Source organism: Camelus bactrianus, chromosome 5 (genome assembly GCF_048773025.1).
Source record: "Camelus bactrianus isolate YW-2024 breed Bactrian camel chromosome 5, ASM4877302v1, whole genome shotgun sequence".
Classification (NCBI taxonomy): Eukaryota; Metazoa; Chordata; class Mammalia; order Artiodactyla; family Camelidae; genus Camelus; species Camelus bactrianus.
In genome coordinates this window covers 51,652,908-51,673,093 of record NC_133543.1, presented here as the reverse complement: position 1 = coordinate 51,673,093, position 20,186 = coordinate 51,652,908, and the positions used below count along the sequence as shown (strand labels likewise).

The 20,186-nt window shown below is 37.5% G+C and overlaps 1 pseudogene; it reads left to right on the top strand.

The window, feature by feature from the left end:
• The first annotated feature begins 14,149 nt into the window (after positions 1–14,149).
• Positions 14,150–18,479, top strand: LOC105082009 (FGFR1 oncogene partner 2 pseudogene; annotated as a pseudogene).
• Positions 18,480–20,186: the final 1,707 nt, after the last annotated feature.

Here is a 20,186-nt window from a genome sequence, read left to right as displayed (position 1 = left end):
GGCCACCGGTTCCGCGTTAGGAGCATGCGCGCCGGCCTCGGGCTCCGGCTGCCGGAGTCGTCCCGGCCTCGCTTGGAGGAGATTGGGTTAGAATGTACCGCGGGGTGTTGGAGGGTTTGAGGGTAAATATTTATTTTTAAGTATTTCTGGACGGCTTTTGTATTTACAGCCCTAACTTAGGCTCTCCATTCACATGAAGTTGTTTCGCTTTTTCTCTTTTCAGATTATACTTTTAAAAAATTGTTTTAATTATACGCAATAGTTCCCCCTTAAAAAAATGACCAGTAAAATTTTTAAAAATGAAAGATTCATTGAATCTTAGAGTTGAGGAAACAATACAGTAGAGAAGAGCCAGATTTTTTTTAACATTTTTTATTGATTTATAATCATTTTACAATGTTGTGTCAAATTCCAGTCTTCAACACAATTTTTCAGTCATTCATGGACATATACACACTCATTGTCACATTTTTGTCTCTGTGAGTTATCATAACATTTTGTGTATATTTCCCTGTGCTATACAGTGTAAAGACTGCCTGCGTTCAAATAACGGCTTTCCTGTTTACAGACTGTGTGACCTTGGGCAAGTTACTCCTCTATCCCTATATATAAAATGGGGCCAGTGGTATATATCACCTGCTTCACACAGTTGTGAGCGTTAAACGTGATGCAATACATGTACCTTGCTGGGAACTGTGCCTGGCATGTAGTGAGATGAACAGCATATATTAATTTAAAACAAACAAAAAATGTCATTTTGTAAGACCGAAATGCCATCTAGTGCAGAAACCTATTGCCTCTGCTAGAACCCTACGAAAAGGGCTTACGCTTTGCACAGTAGCATACTCTTTGCACAGTAATTTTAGTCACTTAAGGGAGTTTTTTTCTTGTGGTGAGCCAATCTTTTATTTTCCCCTCAATTTTCTTGAAAATTTGAAATATTGGCAAAATAGCCTTTTAAGTGATCTCAGAGTTTTTTGGCAGTCCCAAAACAGATCAAATGAATTTATTTGGAGAAAAAGAAATGCAGTTATAGATTCAATCCAGACATTGCATCAAGCCAATGAGAAAAAAATTTAATAGAATTATGCTCAGGTAGTTTAAATTCACATTAATCATGTTATCTTCTATATACTCAGCAAATAGTTATCTAATCTCTACTTTGTGCCAGACAAAATAAAAACTTAATTCACTTTTTGATTAAGTCAGTGAGAATATAGGTGTTTAACAGGACAAAGTGTCAAGGTACTCCCACTGACCCATTCAGCAAAGTTTTTACCACATGCCTACTAATGTTCTGGTAAGGAGCTTGGCAATGGGGAATAAAAAGAAGACCCAGACTTTGCCTAGAGACAGTGGCACCTAAACAAATGTCACTGCTCTTTTATGCCCCCACAGTGTCTGGGTAGAACTGCAGATACAGTCTACTACCAGAAACCCCACTTACTGCGGAACATTTATTAGTGTTCCCATCGGGTCCCTGGTCCTTTATTCTCCCTTCTTTCTCTCTCCCTTTCTTTTCTAGGGGACAAGCTCCATGCAGACACCACCCTTTAGGGAAAATGAATTCCTGGGTGCACACCAGGAAGGTCCTTGTTTTCAGATGAAGCACCAAGACGAGTCTCTCTCATGCTGATATTCATCTCTCTCATAACTTTGTAGAGTAATATACTAAAAGACCATCTCTTTGAGTGTAGATTTAGTACAGTCACTTTAGAAAGCAACTTGGTAGTATCTACTAAAGTTTATGATATGCATAGCTGGCTTTAAAGTCTACTCTTAAAAATATATTCTAGGGAAATTTTTATATCTGTGCACAAGAAGAGATGTTCAAGAATATTCATAGCAAAATGGTATATAAATGCAAAGAATTGGAAATGCACTTAATTTCCATAAAAAAAAGAGAGTTAACTAAATTGTGGTGTAATTAAACAATGAAAGAATAAACTATACAGTGATTAAAAACAAATAAACCAGAACTACATGCATTGACATTGATGAAGTTCACAAACATGCTGAGTTAAAAAAAAAAAGTTTTAGAAGACATATAAGTAGCACCCCTAGCCATTGTGGCAGTGAAAAATTCCACCTACATTTCTAAACACTAAGAGGTGGTTTTTGCTTTTCCCCTGGACTTCCTCCAGTATTGAGAACAATTAGTGTAGGAAAATGACATTATTCTATTTTGGACATTTAGTTAGAAATTCTTGTCAGACATCCAGATAGAGATGTCAAGTAGACAGCTGATAAATGAGTTTGAAATTTAGGGGAGAATTCAGTGTTGGAGACACAGATTTTGGAGTTACTAGCATATAGAAGACGTTTAAAGCCATGGCATTAGATGAGCTCTCCTAGAGAGTATAGGCAGTGAAGAGAAGAGGCCCCAACACTGAACCTTCTAACATTCCAACTTTTTGGATGCTAGATAAAGGAAGAGAAGCACATATAGGAACTAGAATAAGCACAGCCTGAAGAGGTACTAGGCAAATACGGTGCCATAGAAGCTAAAAGGGGAGAATGTTTCAAGGAAGGAATAATCATCTGAGTAAATTTTGCTAAGGATTGCAGCCTGACCAGTTTTGCCACTATGGCAGAAACTGCTTTACTTATCCCCTAAAATTGGCTATCCCCTTCCTCTATAATAATAAAAATCATCTCTGACTTTAACCAGATGTGTGGCCAACCAGAGAGTAAAACTACGTTTTTGTTCCAGCCTCCCTTACAGCTAAATAATACTGCGTCTGGCTAATGAGATGTGGAAGTGATGTGCATAAATTCCGGGTCATTCCTAAAGAGAATGACTTTGTTCTCTTCCCACTAGCTGGGTGTGGATGTGGTCATGAGCAAAACTGGACCAGGAAAATGAAGGCAACACCATAGTTATGACAAAGCAGCAATAGAAGGGAGCCAAGTCCCTGACAGCCTGCAGCGTCATACCAGCCCTAATGGCCCCCTCCTAAAATGGACTTAACATATAATGAGATTTAAAAAAAAAAAGAGCAGATATTCTAGCCTTTTGGTCAGAGTTAGGCAACAGATTGGTCACTAAGTGGCAGAATACTCAAATAAATCAAAGCTCCAGACCAAGAGCACCACTCTGGGGCTGCTTGGCTTGTGCTAGACTTTTCTATTTGTGTGTGTGTGTGCAAGATGAATGTCAGAGTGCCTAAAAGCCAGATACACAGTGTCTCCCTGAGCTTTGCATTGTAGCACTAGTTTTTTGTCTTCTTGCTAATAGATGTTCGAATGTGTGACAGAAGCTTGTCTGAGACCGCCTTCATTGTAATAGTTCACCTGAGCATGAGGTTCTTGGGGGCAGACCTAGAGCATGCCCCATGTCTGACATTGAGAGGCATCCAATATTCCCCCAACTATCTAATAATTGTGAACAACCAAATTTTCTTGAGTCAATTTGCTACATTTGACCTAGTGAACAGCTTGGTATATACAGAAATTATAAGTAGACCTTCTGTAGAGGACAACACATGGAAGTTGATAAAAGAGCACAGGTTCTTTACTGTCTAAAGTAAAATATTTGTGACACGTAAAGGGAAAAGAAGGGGCATTTGAGGGGGTAAGCTCTTTAAAAAAACTTTTTAAAAAGTTGAATTATAACATACAAACCATGAAGTGCATGAATTTTAAGTGTGTGGCTCAATGAAGTTTCACAAATGAATACTACCGTGTAACAACCATACAGATTGAGATATAAAACATTTTCATCACTCCAGAAAGTTCCCTCTTCCAGTCAATACCCTCCTTAAAAGTAACCAGCATAGATTAGCTTTGCCTGTTCTAGAAGGTCATGTAACTGGAGTCATGAAGTAAATAGGTATGTGGTATATGAACATCCCGCAGTTGATTTACCCATTCTTCTGTTGACAAACATTTGGCTGTTGTGAATAAGCTGCTCTGAAACACACTTATACACGTCTTCGGGTAGATGCATGCACTCATTTCTGTGAAGTGAATAGCTAAGAGTCAAATTACTGAGTCACAGGGCAGGCCTGTGTTTAGCTTTAATATGCACTGTCAGATAGCTTTCTAAAGTGGTCGAATCATTTTTCACTTGCACCAGCAATGTATCTGTTCAACATCCTAGACAACACATTATCACTCTTTTTAATTTGGGCCATTCTAATGGTGGTGTGGTGGTATCTTATTGCGCCTTTAATTGGCATTTCCTTGATGATTTACGATGTTGAGCACCTTTCATATGTTTACTTTCTATTTGGACATCCTCCTTTGTGAAATGCCTATCCAAGTGTTTTGTCCATTTTTAAAACTGATTTTTAGGATTTCTTTACATAATCTAGATACAAATCCTATGTCAGATATATAAATTGTGAATATCTTGCCCTAGGCTATGGCTTGCTTTATTACTCTCCTATTGGTGTCTTTAGATGGTTACTTCTTTTTATATTGTATTTAAGAAATCATTGCTTACTTAAAAGTCATGACGATATCATCCCCTGACTTCTTTTAGCAGTTTACTGTATTATTTTCACATTTAGTTTTGTGATTCATCTCAAGTTAATTTTGAAACACAGTGTAAGGTACACAACCAAGTTCCTTTTTTTCTATATGGATAGAAAAGTAATAGCTCCAGCATTATTTATTGAAAAGATTGTTACCATAGCTAGTCCTAGGGTGGCTATCCCAATTTTTTTAAAGTCAAGAAGTGAAATTAGCCACTTAAAAAATCCAGATAGTACATTCATATTAATAGCTGCATTATTTACAATAGTTAAAACAAGGAAGCAACCCAAGTGTCCATTACTAATGAATGGATAAGCAAAATATGTAATGTACAGGCAATGGGATGGAATTCAATGAATACAATGGAATGCATGTTAAGAAGGAAGTTCTGCAGTATGTTACAGCATGGATGAACCCTGGAGAAATTATGCTAAGTGAAATAAGCCAGTCACAAAAATACAAATACCGTTTGATTCCACTTATATGAGGTACTTTGAGTACATAAAGACAGAAAGTATAATGGTGGTTGTCAGGGGCTGGAGGGAAGGGCAAATAAGGAATTATTGTTTAATGGGTATAGACATTCAGTTTTACCAGATTTCCAGAAGAGTTATTCAAAGCAGAAACAACAAGGTATGGGTTGAAAACATTCAACAAAGTTTTTTCTAGAAAGTTCCAAAAACCGAAGGTTGAATTTGTCTTGCACTATCAATTACTTATATGGCATATAAGTAAACTATTTGCATAACACTTACATTGTATTAGGTATTATAAGTGATCTAGAGATGATTTAAAATATAGGGGAGGATGTGTGTAGGTTAAATGCAAATACTATACCAATTTATAAGGGACTTGAGCATCTAAAGATTTTGGTATCCACAGTGAGTCCTGGAACCAATTCCCTGCAAATATCAAGGGACAACTGAATACTCAGACGGATGGACGGGGACACACACACACACACACACACACACACACACACACACACACGGCATATTATTAAGCCATAAAAATAATTAAATCTTCATGTTGGTGACAACATGGATGGACCTTGAGGGCATTATGCTAAGTGAAGTAAGTCAGAAAAAAAAACAAACAAGTATGATCTCACTTAAACGTGTAATCTATGAAAACAAAACAAAACAAAACCAAGCCCATAGGTACAGAGATGAGACTGGTGATTACCAGAGGCACAGGTGGGAGGTGGGTGAAATGGATGAAGGTGGTTAAACTTACAAACTTCCAGTTATGAAATAAATGTCATAGGAATATAATGTAGAGCAAAGTGACTAATAAACTGAGGGCAGTCATCAGTTAGATTCCTTACACTGTAACTTGCTTAATAAATAATATCAGGTAATCTGCCTTCACTGATCAAGCTTGCCGTCATTGTTCCTACAAACTGCATAATCTCCAGGTTTCACCACCCTTAGACAACATATCACAAGATTCCTTTAACCAGCCCATATAGGCAACACCTCTGATATATAAGTTCCTACAGTAATGGATGCTTAAGTGTTTTTCAGGAACTATGGAGCAAGTCCTCCCCCACTGAAATGAGTGTCTCATAGATACAGAGACATGGGGTGGGACTCCACCCCCAGGCCTGGGCGTGGAGGGGCACCCCGTCTAGTAGACAACTGACAAGGGGCGTGCCTCCACCCCTAGGCCTTCTGATTGAGTGAGTGAGTGAGTGAGTGCTTGACAACTCAGTCTCCCTGAGCTCTTGTTGATTGAGAGCTCAGGTTTCTTGTGTTCTGGATTTTTCCGTTCCTCTTCCTCTCCCTTCGCCCACTGCTCATTTCTATCTAAGCTGCCTAGGATTCCCCCCTCTAGTCTTAAGACCGCAAATCATGGCAATGTAGAGAGCAAGGACCGCTCTAGCTACTTCCTGCTGATCTGGGGCCATGATGGAGCTCATTGGGGTCCCAGACTAGCTGGCTGTCCTTGGGCAGGATGTGAGTGAAGGGTTGGTGTTCATCGAGGGGCTTGACTATAAATGGTCTTGGATGATTGGTTGATTCCCTTGTTATATAATCATTTGAAGTTCATCTCTAGATGAGAAGAAACACCTTTCATAAGAAGGTTGCAAAGATAGAGGTCAAATATATAGAGCTAATCCTAGCCAAAGGACGAAAGGGGCAAACAAGGGCCTTAAAAAAATTGATTTCTGTGCTCTCTGTTAGTTTAGGTTTTAGAAAGAAGATGTTGGAATGATAGTCCAGTGAACTAAAGGAGGAGTAAAAAGTGGGACCCTAATGTCCGAGACATTTTCAATTAGTATTAAAACAGTTTGGTGGGGGCCCTAAGAGAAAAGATTTGAACCAGGAGACATTTAAGAAAGTTTTGTCTAACAGGGATCCATAGTCCCCTAGGGTGATGGAAGAGTCTCACCGCAGTGTTGCTTGGAAAGCAGTCGCAGATCGCTAAGAGGTTCACAAGAATATGTGGCTCTCATCGGTAAACCAGATCTCATCAGGGTTTTCCAGGAGTTGGTCGGTGAGGTCTGTTCTAGCTCCTAGAGAAATGGATAGGGTCTCATGACATAGGTGAAAGGGAAGAGACTCGTCTGGTGATGGTAATAGTGTAGCAGGATTGAGTGTCCCACAAACAGAGACAGTGCCATCTGGGTTTTCCAACAATAATACCTGATATTTAAGAAGCTGAGCATCTGAGAGCAAGAAATGTCCCTTGCCTTTTAAAAGGTCAGAAACTTAATGGTTAGCATATGCTTGTATAGGAGCCCCAAGAGTTAGCTTAAAAGCTTCCTCCAGGAGAGTGGAGAGGGATCCCAACACTCTTAGGGACAGCCTCAAGCAGTGGGGTCTAGCCACTTGGAGAAGTATCCCATAGGCTGTTGGGTAGGACCCAGCCATTGGGTGAGGACCCCCAAGGCTATTCCTCCTCTCTTATAAACATATAACTGGAAGGGCCTTATGGGATCTGGAAGCCCCAAGGCCAGAGATCTTACTAGATTTTTTTCATTCTTTCATTGCTTCCTGTTGGGAAGGACCCCACTGGAGAGATCTTCCCAATTGTCTACCCTGAAGGCCCCTTCTGAGTAGCTGGGGACCTCAGATCCCCATGAATCAGCTCATGTACCTGGCATTTAAAGTATTGAACAATAGAGACAGGGCTAAAGGGGTAAAAAGGATTCAGGGACAACAGTGAAAGGCGCAATTCTTAGCGGCGGCCTTCATCTCTGCACCACCTCAGAATTACCCTCCACCAAGACCCATGGTGAGGACAAGATCCAGGATGCCTGCATCAGAGCCACTGTCTCACCAAAAAGGGACCTGTTTAAAGTACAGCCAGGAGGGCCACTGGGAAAACAAATGCCCCATTTATGGGGAAAGTCCACCAGGACCCTGCCTCATATGCAAATAAAAAGGCCACTGGAAGCAGGACTGCCCTCAGTCCTGAAGGGGCTTGAGGCTCCCAAACCAAGAACGGCTGAGATGACTAAAGGCTGATGGGGCCCGGGACTCTCCCTGTCTCCTACAGGACACCAGTTCATTTCTCCGGCGGAGCCTTGGATAACCCTTGATGTGACAGGTAGAAAAGTTGTCTTCTTATTAGATAAGGGAGCCACCTACTCTGTGCTAACTGATTTCCCTGGACCTTTGTCCTTCCAATCCTGTGTAATAACGGAGATCAGTAGAAGGCCCCCAACAAGGCGCTTACTAAAAATTTACTTTTACACATGAGTTTTGGCTGTTGGCTGAGTGCCCCATCCCCTCGTTAGGAAGGGACCTACTTGCTCAGTAAATCCCAAGAAATAATCCGATTTGAAGACCCTTATAGGAAAGACATGCACCCCCCAAAATGTCTACTCTTGGCTTTGGGAGCCTGCCTTAGTCCCAAGCCAGAAGAGGTCTCCCTTCCACTCCATATTGATTCTCAAGTAAACCCTGCTGTCTGGGAAACTGAGGTCCCTGACAGAGCTACTATTATCAGGTTAGCATCAAAAATGGGACCACGTGAGGCTACAGGTAAGCCTCTTCAGATCAGAGGACAAACCAAGAGCCTTAATTAAAAAACTTCTCAAACTCAGGAAGGCTCCTCAAAAATGTTTGTAAATAGGTGGCCAAATGAGAGGCCATCGGTTGGACTAAACTGACCATAGCTGATATTCGGAGCCTAATAAACATTTTTTGGAAAAGTCCCCCCTAAGCTAGATGAGAAAAAACAAAACTGTCTTTGTTTTACAAATCTAGTCTTTATAGGATCAGAGGTGTGCCTCCAAAAATGATACAAAGCCCACCAACCCTTCTACCACTCCCAAAACCTCCCCTGTGTATTTATCTTAAGAGACAAGTATTTTAAAAAAAACTTTTTTCTGGCCTTTAAAAAACAAACTCTTTCTAGGAGAAACATGCCTTTGAGATACAAATATTCTACCTTGTCTTCTCCAGGAACTCTGATCTCACCATCTTTTTAAAATACAAATTAAAAAAAAAAAAAAAAGGTGGGGGAATAAATAATTTAGAAGTTAATTTGCTAAGGACAAGTAAAATTTTTATCTCTTTTTCATAAATATTAGTAAAAAGGCTTAGCCACCTAGATGGGCAACTTTGATTTGTTCTATCTGCCAAAAACCCCAGTTTAAATCCAACCTCTTTTGTAGCCAGTGGGTTTTACTTTGTTCTATCTGATTCATGACTAAAATTTAAAAATGAAAACTATAAAGTGTCTGGTTTGTATGTCATAGATGTATGGTATTGGCACAATTAAATGGCAAAAGAGCTCTTTAATTGGCTGAAAGGAAATTAAGTACTTATATAAATACTAAAACATAGAGAAAACTGGCCAAAGTAAATTTCAGGTTCACTTTACCTAAAAAGGATTCAGTGCTGGTATTGGTATTGAAGCTAGCTTAAGCTTGTTGGTTTAATTAATATAAACATGTCTTTAGAGACATCAGTGTTAAGTATAATACTTCTGTTGTGCCTAGGCTTTCTAGAGGTCAAGCAAAACTTTTATTATATCAGTTACAAATTTGTCAACAAAAAAAGTAACTCAATGTAAAAAAAACTTTCAAAAAGTAAACAAAATATGAGATTTGGGGTAAACTCTATAGGAGTTTTCTTTTGAAAGTATCTACCTAAAACTGTCTCTCCAAATTTCAGTACTTAAAGCTTAAAATTAAGTTAAAAAGTTCACTGACAATCTGTGTCATTTAGAAAATATTAAAACATTAATTGCTGGGCAGGTCTAAGTTTATCTACCTTTGCCTTACTGTTGCTGAAAGATGGACCCCCTTCCCTGAGGAGCCAAATAACCAAGAGACAAGGTCTTGGAGCTTAGAAGAGAAGAGGTGAATAGATAAACAAGATCATACCGTATAGCACAGGGAAATATATACAAGATCTTGTAGTAGCTCACAGCAGGAAAAAAAAATGTGGCAATGAATATATGTATGTTCATGTATAACTGAAAAATTGTGCTCTACACTGGAATTTGACACAACATTGTAAAATGATTATAAATCAATAAAAATGTTAAAAAATAGTGGTATAAACATATTACTGATGAATATGAATTAAGTGTCTGTAAATTGTTTAAAGTAATCGCCTTTGGGAAAAGGGACTCAGGAAAAATGTAGGAATGGGTTAAGGGACAGGTGGCTTCTGTTAGGAGCTGTTAGTACTATTTGACTTTTTTAAACTATGTTCTTATATAATTTGGGGGAAGGGAAATTGAAATAATTAAAATACAATGAAGAAGATGATGCAACTGAAAAAAATGATTATAAATCAATAAAAAAAAAGAAAAGATTAGTTAGATGGGACTGAGTAAACTGTTGAATATGATTATAATTTTTTGTTTTGTCTGAAATATTACTGGCTTTTAATTTGTGTTCTCCAGAAATAAAGAAGTCCTTCTTCTCAAGCTAATTATGACTTACAGCAGTTTGGTAAACTATACCTTTGTAAGTAGAATTAAAACAGTTATCTTTTCTCTCTATCTGATCCCTCCAGAGACTGGAAACTTTTAGGTTCCCAGTGACTTTATCAGATAAATTAGGAAAATTACCTTCTAACAGGTATAGGAATCTCAAGGTATTTTGAGGACCTTGAAGAGAAAAGAATTCACCTAAGTCTGTAAGGCAAAATCTATGACAAGCCCTTCACATGGCTTTCTTGGCTGTAAAAAACCTTATTAAAATTCTAGCCTAAGACTCCCTATTAAAAGTTCCAACACAGCCAATTTAAAAGAGCCTATATGATCAAATAATCAGACTTAATTTGCAGACAAATTGATCTTGATTTGGCTGTATTTTATAAAATGAGGGTAACTTTAGAGAGAAAAAGATTATATTTTAGTGGATATTAAATTCTAGTTTTGCTCATTGAGGTCTATATTTACTAAGACTCACTTCCCAGATCATTCCTTGCTGTTATGTTACATTGCTGCAAAGTTTAGCTGAATTATTAAAAGGACACTCCAGGTTATTTCTGAAGCTCTGTAATCTATCCTTGGATGAAGATCTGATGCCCCATCACCTGCAACCAGGGGATTATACATACTGGAACAAATGTGAGTTAAAGAACTACCTTCAGCCTGAATGGAAGGACCCTTTATCAGGTATTCCTAACTAGGCCATGCACAGTGAAAGCTAAAAGAAATTGACTTTTGGATTAATTTCCAGTCAGAAAGAGCCCCTGCACTGGACTGGCCTATAGAGGACTGCTCACCTTAAAACAGTGCTCAAATGGAGAAGAAGCTACCAGACCAGGATGAGAAGAAGATGAAATCTGAGGTAGACAGCTGGCCCAAGACACCGGACCAGGCCTGTATACCAATTACTTTGATAATTGCTCATATCATTGCTTATGAACAATGCCTGTAAAACATTTTCCTTAAAGATAAGGATTGGTACAGAACAGACTAAGTCAGATGACCTGGTGGATACACTGAGCTGCACCTAATGGAAGTTTTTGGCTTAAATTCTTACTTATGACCTTACTAATACTGCTAACTATACTATTTGTATTTTTCCTGTTTTACAAAATTGTCACATTATATATATTCATTGTCACATTTTTTCTAACTAATCCTTTCTTTTTGTTGTTAACAGTTTTATGAAATCAGTTTTCATCAGACTTTTAAAATTTCTTACCCAGTTTAGTTCAGTGCTATAGTTTGAAGTTTATCAGAAACCAGTAAATCTCCTTGAAGAGAAAGCATTTTGCAAAAGCATCAAAATAAAACAATAACTGTCTATAAATGACAAAAGACTTAAAAGCATGGTTAAACACTTAGTTACACTGTAATCGATAAAGAAACATGGTTACAATAACCATAATTATGACTGGTAACATTTCAGACATACCAGATTTTTAGGGATTCCATGTAATTTCTAGAATATCTATATCAATATTTTTTTCATACAATATAACCTAGGAAGATTTATTATTCATTTGACAATACTTCCCATGTCATTTAACATACCAAATGAAACTTACTAGTTTAAAATATCTCTTTGAGGTGTTTCAGGGGTCCTCTGAAGCATCCCAGATTTAGCTGGAAGTCAAAAGAATTCTGATTAAAATTTGATATTTGGGAAGCTTGCTAAGAAGTTTGAAAACAATTGGTCAGATAAAAGTATAGGTTACTGTGAAAGAATACTTATTCATTAACAATAAAAATATTTCAAGGGTAAATACAGAACAGATCACTTAAGGGGTAAAAGAAACATTACAATCTGTTACTAAAGGCAGATTAACATTTTAAGAAAACTTTGTCCTCATAACAGAGAGAGAACTAAGTCTAATCTTGTACCAGCTTACTTCTAAGATTCATTTAATGAACTAAATTTATTTTAAACTTAGCCAATCCCGACCATGTACAAAACTCTTTCACAAACCTTCCATAACTTTCTGTATCCATATAATTTTGTCTCTTATTTTGTTTTTCATTCAGAAGCAACTAGCTTTAGGACAAAGTCACTATTCTTTCATTAACAAAATATAATTCCATTCCTTATACCTTCTTTCACTGAAAACATTCATCTTTCTTTCCTAGCATAGTGGGATGTTTTCCTTAGTAGTAGAGAATATTTCAAGGTGGCACCAAACATGTATTAATATTTATTTCTAAATATCTTTAGTTTCTCTGTAAGAGGAAGTCAATACTCAGCAATTAATGTTTTGATACCTTATTTTATCTGAAAATGACCTAGCTATATAGTAAACTCCCATCATTTAACTTAATTTAGCAAAATTCTAAAATTTTAAATTACCAAATATCTGGGGAGATCATTTGAGTAGACATTTCTGAAATAATCATTCCTAAAAAGTTTACCCAAAAGCTCTTTCTCATTTGCATTTAACTTACTTAGAAGAATATTATACCAAGTTGTTTTTCTTGCTGGCAGATTTGCAACAGATATAACAGGGTCTTATTGGACTTCTATTAAACCTAAGTACAATAATAGATTTATACTTAACATTAATGAATCTTGAAACATGTCTATATAAATTAAACCAATAAGTGTAAGCTAGCTTCAAATAACAGATATTGATTCAGTACTGAATAAATTTTTAGATCACATGAACCTGATTTTCATTCTGGCCAGTTTCTTTCATATTTCTGAGTATTTATATAAGCTTTTAATTTTCTTTAAGCCAATTAAATAGAGCTCTTTTACAAATTAATTTTGGCCATGCTACATATATACAACACACAAATAGGTACATACAAACACACATAGAGACCTCATAGTTTCTATTTTAAACTTTTAGCCATGAATCAAATACAACAATATAAGACTCATCAGTTACAAGAGGTTGGATTCAAACTGGTTTTCTGCAGATTGAACAAATCAAAGTTGCCTGTCTAGACAGCTAAACATTTTTACTAACTTCTATGCAAGATATTTAAGATTTCTATTTGTTTCCAAATTATTCCCTTTCTCAAAATTTGCATTCCAGAGTTCATAACAGCAGTTGAGTCATTGATACTGAGACAGAAGTTTAGAAGTTAGAAGTTAGAATTTAGAAAGTCCATTAGTTGAGACCCCACTGTCAGTTGTACCAAAGGATCTTGGGTGGCAATTGTTACAGCGGTCTTTAAAATGGCTAAGAGCCCTGGGCCCTGTCAGTCATTACCTTCCTCATTATGGGCTTTCATAAAGGCTTGTATGTATGGTATTTCTTCCTATTTACCTTTTCTCTTTCTAGCTGGAGAATGGTTTAGTAATTTACCAACCCATTTTCAGGCCAGCATTCCCCAGAGCCTAAAGTGTGCATTACTCAAGCAGTATTACATTAAAATGCCATCTTTTTCTTAGTCATAGGTGAATAACTATAATTAGACCAGTCATTCAAAATCTTACCCAGTGAGCTATTAGATGGAACAGACAGCACAACCCCATAGCAACTTATTTCAAATACAAAGTATAAATACAAATACAAATTTCAGATTGTAATACTAGGCCTTTGTTGGTAAATGGAAGCACAAACTTACAAACGACAGGCTAAAACAAATTCAAATTTCAAACTACAAATACTTTCACTTCTAAGTCCTCTCAGCCCGAGATCTCTGTTACATGGGTACCTGTTTCAAATACAAAGGAGAGTTCCCCACCTGTCTAATTAGAGATCTCTCAGGTGAGATCAAGGGGCCTCGGTTGTCACCAGGAACTTACCCTAGGCTTGCCGATCGGATGCGACGCTTCAGAAGAAACAGAAGCATCTTTTCTTCCTCCAAGGAGTTAGTTCGGGCGATTGTGGTCCGCTGACAGGTGGAAGGGCAAGGGATGAAAGGATCCCCAGAGCAAAAGAGGCCCTGGCAGCTGCTGGGCTGTTCTCTGTTGTCCCTCCGTAGGCCTGGAGTGGCAGTCGTTCGAGCCTTGTTGGCCTGGCAGCAGGGTGGAACCTGAAGCCCCTCTTAGAAAAGAGGGTGTTTAACATCTCGTGTGGGCGCCATGAATTTGTTTTTGTTGCTGAAAGATCTGCCCCCTTCCCTGATGAGCCAAATAACCCAGAGACAAGTTCTTGGAGTTTAGAAGAAAAGAGTCAATTTTATTGCTTTGCCGGGCAAAGAGGACTCACAGCAGGCTAGTGCCTTCAAAACTGTGAACCCACCTTGAGGATGGGGCAGGGTGGTTATATAGCCATACGTCAAACAATAAAGTAGAAATATTTTCTCATCAGAAGACTTATAATGGCGACATGATGCCTCCAGGCGACCAATTCTATAGAGGCCATCAGTTAGATCTCTTTATCCCCTAAGCACTCAAGGTGTGGTCTTCTTGGAAATTCAGACTATTTTGTAAAGTTACAGTCCCGTGACCTTCTCCTTGGAGAAGGACTCAGAGACCAAGCTTGATTATTACTTTCAATGACTGGAATAAAGTAGAATCAGTAAGTTCAATAGCTTTAGTTTTAACAACGGACCTGGAACGGTGAGTAGTAACTGGTCAGTCAGGTCAGTTGACCATTTTAAGGGCAAGCATAAGAATAAGCAATTTGTTAGCCTAAGTGTGGCCATTTTATTAATCCTCCTTCATTAGGGAAAAAAACTAAAACATAAGCTTCTAATCAGGAAACGGTGATATGACAACCAATTCACAGTTTCTTGCTTCTTGGTTTTTGCCAGAGATTTAAGGTTTTTAAGGGTTAAAATTATGATATATGTAATTAAATCTCCTAAAATAAGTATTTCAGTATACAGTGGGAAAATAAGGTGTATGTTTAATGGTAAAAGTTTCATTAAAAAAAAAAAAGAGGTTTCATACATAATCAGGATTTTGAATATCTAACAAATTCTAAAAGTTCTTTGTAGCCCCAGCTAACTTTAAGATGATTTAAAGAAAACCTGAGACAACTCAAATATCATGTTACCTAGGATTATTTAATATGTAAAGTTAAATATAATCAGTCCTAATTCTAGTAATTACAAACAAATCTATCAATTACAGATGTTTAACCATGTCTTTTAAGTCTTTTTTGTTGTTACAGACTGTCAAGTTGTTACAAAGGTGCTTCACCTTTAAAAATATTCATCACAAGTCAATGGAAACAGTGGGTTACAACACTCCCACGTCAAATGATTGCTATGCGAAGATTCCAGCCCATACCCTCAGCCCTCTGGACACAAAAACAAAAGGCTGTCCTGCCCCTGGGGCCCCTAGATTATGCATTCAGAGATTTTTTACTCCCTGCTAGGCAGGGTCAACACCCCTACTCAGCCTGGCCTGGAAGTAGTTTTAAGAAGGCAGACCATCTCCCCTCTACAACCACAGAAGATTATGGGAGTAAAATCTCTGAGGGGGGAATGAGACAGGAAAGGGACAGGGCACAGCCATTCAAGGAATAACACAGCAATTAACACCAGAATGGCGAAAGATTCAACCCCCAGTAGGCTTTGAGGCTCAAGATGGTAGGAGATTTGACTTCTAGTAGACCTTGAGCTTCATTACATTCCTGTTGTAATATATTAGCATGGTGACTAACAAGCCCACAGGCGCCATGACAGTCCCAAGGCTAGCCACAAAAGGTCAGAGTGGGAAAAGGCCAATTTTCTGGGAATCCCAGCCCTTTCCCCAGACTAGATAGACTGGTCCTTCCAGTTATTAACATGTAAAGCTACTGAGCCCATAAAAACTGACAAAATGGGTGCCTGGTGGCTGCCGCCCCCTTTCTATCCTTCTTTGGAGACGGCCCACACTCTGTCTATGGAATGTGTACCTACTTTTACTCTAATCTAAGCACCCAAAACCCACACTTCATGGTCTTCTTCTTGCCTCTTTATGTATCTCTAAATAAATCTACCTTTACTCAAACAAAAACAAAAACAAAAACAAAAAGGTGATTTGTCCCTCATATGAGCAGAGGACTAAGTTACTCAGGACTGGGGGTGGATGTACACCTATATAATATACATATTTTATATGTATGTGTATATATATATATATCATATTTTATAGGTATACATATTATATTATACATGTATATATTATATAATATATGTATATATACTCATATATAATATACATATATACATTTCCATACAGACTTGTATATATAATATATATAATATATATCCACACACTGACATGTGTATACACATATATATATTACATATTATATGTGTATATATTATATATGTATAAATATACATATATAATATAATACACATATTATATAATATATATACATATCCATACACAGGCGTGTGTATTTACATGCATCTGTAAAATAGATACATGATACGGCTGCACATTCATACCTAGACCTTTGTATGGATGTGCACCCCTTTAATAGACACATGATTAGGGTGCACTTCACCTCCACCCCGGCCTGGGGATGGAGGGGTACTCCATCTCATAGACAGATGACACTGCTTTTGACTATTCAACTGGGCCCGTGCAAGTGTCCAGTGGATGATCTTTGATGTCAGATGGTCAGAAACTCCACTCTCAGGTCACACTATCATTGTTAATTTCTGAACATGCGACCAATGAATCATGTAATTCAGATGCTCCTGAACAGAACATTGATTATTTCACTTTTTTCTGGGCTCCAATTGTCTTTTCCTACAACTTAGACCACCTTGCTTCTTTATCCCATCAGTAGCCCGAGCCCCTCTCCTTTATGGAGGCAGACTTGAGATTTGTTCTCAGGTGTCCTCCCCGCTTGTCTGCCTTGTGAATAAACCGTTTCTCTGCTGCAAAGCTTGGAGTCCCAGTGTTTGGCTTGCCACCATCCAGCAGATTACATATTGAAATGATGTTGAGAAAGCAAATCTTAAAAGTTCTCATCACAATGGTAAAAATTGTAACTATGTATGGCGACTAATGATAATTAGCCTTATTGTGGTGATCATTTTGCAAGAATATAAATGTCAAATCATTATGTTGTACACCTGTAACTAATTTAATGTTACATGTCAACTATAACTCTGTTTTTAAAAGAGTAAAAAAAAAATGGTTAAGATAGAAGATTTATGTTATTTGTATATTTCCACAAGATTAAAAAAAAAAAAAGAAAGAAAGAAACCAGGTAATAAGAAGCTAAAAAGAAGATAATTCGCCTTTGATGGCCCACTTTGGGGTTATGACTATGCTGATCCCCTAAAAATAAAGACATTTATAAAGAGTGATTTTATAAAGGAAGTTAAATGTGGACTGAAGAATTTTCCTGTTTCCACAAGACTGATAGTACAAACTGTATCAGAGTCCCAGCAGGAAAAATTGATATACTCAAATTGGGGAGCTGGAATAGAGTTTGATATGCTATTTTCTACAGGGGTGTGGGCAGGGCATAAATAAGCTCTGAGGGAGAGTGCCTATCCCAGGGTTAGGAATATTGAGAGCTCCATGACCATCTGAAGGGATGACCAGGTGAAAGAAGGGAGTGGTCAACAAGTGAGTAGAAGCTATGAAGCAGTATCAAGAAGAAATCCAGGAACTTAATGAAGTTGCAAGACATCGGCCATGGTCCACATTAGTTATGGGAATACAGCAAGAAAACAGACAAATTAGAGAACTGCAACAAGAAAACAAAGAACTATGTACATCCCTGGAAGAACATGGCTGCCTTGGAACTTATAATGACAAGTATCGAGAGCAAATGTTTAGATTGCTAATGGCTAGCAAAAAAGATGATCCAGGTATAATAATGATGTTAAAAGAGCAGCATTCTAAGATTGACATGGTGCATCCTAACAACTCCGAAGGATTCTTCCTTGATGCACCTCAACATGGACTGGAGAGGAGGCACTTGGAAGCAAATCGGAATGAGTTACAAGCACATGTTGACCAGATAACTGAAATGGCAGCAGTAATGAGGAAAGCCATTGAAACTGATGAGCAGTAGGGTTGCAAGAAACAGGAACGAATATTTTAACTTGAATAAGAAAATAAAGGCTTGAGAGAGATCCTTCAAATAACTTAAGAATCATTCTTGAACCTTAGGAAAGACGATGGCTCGGAAAATACATCTTTGTCAGCATTAGTGACCAGTAGTCACCTGAGTCTGAGGAAGAGATGAAGAGCTTTTCTGTCTGTGAACTTGTTACAAGGCTCCAAACATCACCGGGACTGGCCTATTAAATGAATAAATTAACAGAAAAATCCAAAAATAAAATAAAATAAAATCTAAGAAAATTTTGTATAAGATTAATGGAGTATGAAGCTAAAGTGATAAAGAGAATGACAGAAATCAGTGGGAATTACTCTGACTTCAAGAAACTATAATAAAAAAGTTTTTAGGCCACACCAATAGCAGCAATTAATTAATAAGAAGAGATAAATATCAAAAAAGAAATGAGGAAGCTTCTTGGATTAGTTATAATTAAATTACTACAGAAGAAAGAATCCTAAGAACACATTGGAAGAAACTAAATTTTTTATTATTTGAAGATAATGATACAACAAATACAACTTAAAATTATAATACACCATTACAATGACACTGATGACAAACTGTTTAATGAATGCCATCAAGTACATTTACATGCCTTGAAATCTTACAGCCTATATAAAAAAAAAGACTGATAGAAGTCTTCCCAAATTTGGTAATACTCTTAAATATTTACAAGGCATCACCAGCAACAATAAGCCAACATTTTTCTAAGAAATTAATAATATAAAAACATTCTAGAGGAATTCTAACTATCCTAGAGGAAAGACTTTATAGCCTTTCTGTAGAAAATAACCCCGCTATAGAAAATAATACAAAATTATTGTTATATGAAGATTTATCAAAGTCTATGCAGCCAAAATGTGTAGGAAAAAAGTATTGCAGAGCTGTTTTTGGAAGTTAACTGATTTAAAATGTTAATTTTTTCTGGCTTTGTGGTATTTGTCTTTGTTGTGATTTATTTATCTGCTTAAAGAGATACTCACTTTTTCCATCTAATTTGGTATTTTTTCTTAAAGAGGCCCCCAAATTGCATTTAGCATCATGCCTCACAAACTCTGATATGACCCTAACCAGAATACAACACAAAAGAAGCAGGTGTTAGGCTAACTTCAACAATAATAACAGCAACAATTAAATTAGAATATGCGGCACTCTCCCTTGATAGACGACAGGCATACACATATTTTAAAGAGTCTAGGAACCTTATTAAGATGGAGGGGGTTAAAAAGCAAAACCAACTGAGGTGCGTAAATTGCATTTTGGAGGAAACGTGGACCCACACAACTTTGGCAACGAAGTGGTGGAAAATCATTCCAGAAGTAAAGCTACTTTAATTGGCTATCATGCAGAGACCTGCCAGGAAAGCTCTGTGGGGACTGAAATAGTATAGGAAGTCCTGGGGGAATCTCCTCTAACACACAAACTGAAACCATACTTTGAGGTCAGCTCCTCCTATTGGAAGGACTACTCTAATACACACATTGGGGAGCATAGTTGTGCAATTAGAAAAATCCCAGGGGAAAGAATTCTATCTTACTCATTCAAAAACAGAAATGAAGCAATAAATTAACTCTAAAGAACTATGGGAAATTTTGAATTAGGAGCCCCAAAAGGAAGAAATCAGATGAAATATTGTAAAGATATTGTTAGAGCAGGTAGATAACTAGATATAAGCAGAGAAAGGGGTACACAGACCAAATGGCAGGAATTGGGCAGAAAGGAGGGTCACAAGCCTAATGCAGGAAAACATACATCATATAAGCACCAGGGGCCCCTGGGCAGAGAAAGAAAAGTAGGAATCTTTGGGCTGATAAGGGGCCACACCTTCTGGCC